The sequence below is a fragment of the Populus trichocarpa genome, chromosome 1, assembly GCF_000002775.5.
Source record: "Populus trichocarpa isolate Nisqually-1 chromosome 1, P.trichocarpa_v4.1, whole genome shotgun sequence".
NCBI lineage: Eukaryota > Viridiplantae > Streptophyta > Magnoliopsida > Malpighiales > Salicaceae > Populus > Populus trichocarpa.
In genome coordinates, this window is record NC_037285.2 from 32,323,986 (window position 1) to 32,328,284 (window position 4,299).

The window sequence follows — 4,299 nt, forward strand, 5'->3', positions numbered from 1 at the left end:
AGAACAAGACTCATGAGCTATAAATACCTTATGAATCCTTCAAGTTCCAGGTTCACAATCTCTATTCTCTGTTACACACACACACACACACACACACCCACACAAATATATATATATATATATATATATATATATATATATATATATATATATATATATATATTCCAAAACATTTCTCTCTAAAATATCATTGCACTCGTTATCTAAAAAGATACTTACTTGAGCATATAAAAGTCCACAAATCTATCAAAGAAAACCTTTCGCAGACATCAACATGTAGGCATTTTGGCTTACTAAGAACCAGCCATATTGACTAGAAAGAATGGATCAGATTATTAGGACTAAGAGATTAATCGATTATTCAACACATAAACCTTGTTTCTAAATTTCTTAAATTTTTTAGGATATCATCGTATTATGGAGTTTCATTTTTGTCAAATAAGCTCGTACCAAAATTTTCAATTGGATTAATCAAATACAGAATTCGAAAAAAGATAATTAAATAATGAAGTCAGCTAATATGTTTTATCAATCAAGTAAAGGTTAGATGATAAAAATACAACTCAGCCTGTATTTAATTGATATCAGATTTTATATTCAATTAAAAAGTAAAAATAAAAGTCTATGTAATAGATTGATAAAAATAAATAAAAAATTATGGGGTTTTTGAGTTGTGCTGGTGAATTTAAGGTATTTGCCTAAAATTAAAAGAAAAAAAAATCATGAATTGTGAGCGCAAGTTAGATTCAAGAACTTTAATTTCTTCATATTTTTTTTGGAATAATCCAAGAATATCACATTATTTTTACATCAGAAAATTAGTAGATAATTCAAGAAGAGCAATGGAATAATTGGAATGGAATAGATTAATTCTGAGAACAATGTTATTCTGTATCAGATTCCAGAACATAAATCAAATATGTTCCATCATGACAAGTAGATCAAACAGCATTAATTTCACAAACAGCAACTAATCTCATTTTTTTTTTTTTTTAATTCTTGGACAGGAGCACCTCCTTGACCAGCTTATCAAAATTTATAGATGATGTGCCACTGGGGCCAGTGGCCTCTTATGCTTTTTTCTTCCACTTTAATGCCTTCCTCTTCATTTCTTTACCTATCTCTCCATCCATTAACTCCCTTACTACATTCTCCACTTCATCTCGTTTTGTATTATTGTCAATCCCCCTGCGAATACCCCATTCAGTGCAAGCGAATTTGCAGGTGGTTTGTTGCTCGGCGAAAAATGGCCAACAAACCATTGGCACTCCACAGGACAAGCTTTCAACTGTTGAATTCCACCCCATGTGTGGCTTATGAACCCACCTGATGATGGATGCTTCAGAACTTGCTCCTGTGGACACCAACTTGCCATTAGACCTCTTTCTTGAGTCTCTTCCAGGAACTCAGGCGGCAAAATCGCGGAATCTCCCTTTACAAGATCAGGCCTTATTATCCACAAGAATGTTTTCTTGCTGTTACAAAGTCCCCAAGCAAACTCAACTAGTTGATTCCTTAGAATCAAGCCATTGCAAGCATCCAGGCTCTTCAATCCATAGATTGCTTCCTATGGAGGCTAGATCATTGTTTTGCGGAACTTGGTTGCGTAGCAAATTAAGAGGGCCGATGGTGTAAATTGGAGGGAACATAGATGAGAGTGCAACCAGAACATCATGATCCAAGTCCTCAAAAGTTTTCAGAATAATAGCCGAAGCTTTTGACGCTCCATCTACTTCTGTAATTGCAAAAGTTATTCAGCATGATATCGTTTGGATCGGTTGTGCGAATGAAGATCGGGAGGTCCCTCGATCAGACGAATGTCTTTCATTCCTGAAATCCAGTACTCAATTTTTGTCTCCAAACCCCCATTTGTCAAATAGTTCATATATGAGTTATAACAGAATCAGAAATTGTATTAAAATGACAATGAGTAAATGTTTGTGATGAAGTACCTTTGAATGGAATGAACCCTCTCCCAACAAGATGTTTATAGTGTGCAAAGCCCAGAAAGCCACATGCACTAGTATCCCAAACGTTTGGCCGTTTGTGGTTGTACGTCCATCCAGGGAGATACCGTCCGGGATGTTTTCGAATTGAAAATCAGGCAATCCATCCAGGGAGTTGGGGCCTCTGGACTTTAGCAAACGTTTGTGGTTGTACGCAAAGGTAATGTTAAAGCCTCTGTGATGCAGTAGTTTTGAAAGGAAATTTTACGCGTAACTTGACTAATTTTTAGAGGTTTTGAAATTAACGACTATATAAGTTTCTAGTAATTTAGAAATTTATTACACTCGAACTAATAATCTCTAAAAATTAAACACTGACCAGTTAAGTTAGTACATGTAGTTTTGCAATTTTAAGCAGAGAGGTTACGTGACTTGAGCAGGATATGGGATGCACACCGCATATTTCTCTTACTCTCGTGCACTTTCTGTGAGTTGAGAAGAATGAATTAGTCTCCAGCTATATAGCATGAGTACGAGTATGAAAATGAATTAGTTTCCAACTACATATATACTTCTTTAGCGTCAATTTAGTGAGCTATCTTAACTTTTATTTTATTTTATTTTATTTCTAATAAAGAAGATAGTTGGGGGCTCGAGAACTCTTAATAAGAGGCCAGGGGATATTAATTTCAATTCAGCTATAGTTTATCGACGCTATTTTAACTTTTTAAAAGTTACTAGTAAGTGCATTTTCTTTTCTAAGAAATCTCGAGTTCAAACCTTTCCTATATAATAAAAAAAATAAAGGAAAATGTAACATATTTTTACTATTAATTTGTTTTTATAATTTTATGTAAAAAAAATCTTGATCTTTAAACTTTAATCATTCTAAAACTTAATCTTTTAAATTTTAAATAAAAAATAGAAATGATCAAAATTAATTTATGTTGATGTTTTGAAACTAATAATGTTCAATAAATACGAGAAGGAAGGAACTGTAATTTATAACGTCTTAGATTTTTATTATTTTTAAGTGATGATAGCAAAATTTAAAATTGATATATTCACTTCCTCTTGTCTCTTAATTGTGACTCCCTCGATCTTTGGCAAGACCAAATGGAGTATTGAATATTTTTATTTTTATTTTTAGGGGATTTTAATATAATTAAATTTTACCCGACCCAAGTTAATTTGTACAAACAGCACAGGTTCAAAACAAGGCCAATTTAGTTTTAATCCTCCGATTCCTCACAACCCAACTATGTAATCGATCCTTCAAGCTTTTTAATGTTATTTATGTTATTTTTTAAAGTATTTTTTTATTTAAAAATATATTGAAATAATATTTTTGCTATTAAAATTTAAAATTATAAAAAAATAATTTAAAACAAAATTATTATTTTTTTTCAAAAATTCAATTTAAACACAAACGAAGACACTCTAAAGTGATATTAGTAAGACTAACAGGTAGTTTATGTTGAAGTGCTATTTCATTTCAAACTTCCCAGTTAAATTATATACTGTCATTAATTAGAGCATTAGACTACAAACAAACATACGAAGATCGTTTTTGTCTCGTTACCATTAATATACCAAGATTAATTGCTTATTGGGTTTGTTTCAAGCGGAAGACTTTTATGGTTTTGTAATGGTGAAATGGATTCCTTGCACTGGACACCCTAACCATATTCATTACTCATATTGCAGAATTAATGGGTTAAATTAGTTAACTTGTTTTTTTTCTTTTTTTTTAATTGAATTTTTTTTTTCAATTTTTTTTTTAACATTATGTTATTAAAAATTAAGTATCGTAATTTATTTCGATCTACTTTCTATAAAGTTATTATCTTCTTATAACTCGGGTCACTAGTTTGGCGGGTTGCTTTTCGTACCTTTTTTTTTCAATTTTATCATTCAACACCGATTTGATTAAGAATAACATTTCATATTTTTTTTTATTGAGTTATCTTGGTCTCGTGAACTAGGTTGCGAGTTTGGCAAGTTAAACCTATGTTGACTCGGGTTATTTTTTATTTAATTTTTTGTGTTTTTATTAACTTGCTTCTTTTTTTTTCAGTTTCATCCTTCAATATTGAGTTTACTAAAATTTGAGCTTCATAATTTGTTTTGATTTGCTTTCTATGGGGTTATCATGATCTCATTACTAACATGTGAATTGATAGGTTAATTCGGGTTGACTAGAATCGATCCAATATGTTGTTGTCTCAATATTTATTAAGGAAATCTTATCTTAAATATTTATTTTGAATCAAACTATATTTTTAATAATGACACTAAAAAATCCACTCCACCTTTTTCTCTCATTTTGAATAAACTTATGGATCATTTTCCC

General features: G+C 31.1%; 1 pseudogene; it reads right to left on the reverse strand.

The window, feature by feature from the left end:
- Positions 1-992: 992 nt before the first annotated feature.
- Positions 993-2,220, reverse strand: LOC112324275 (7-deoxyloganetin glucosyltransferase-like; annotated as a pseudogene).
- Between the last annotated feature and the right edge of the window lie 2,079 nt (positions 2,221-4,299).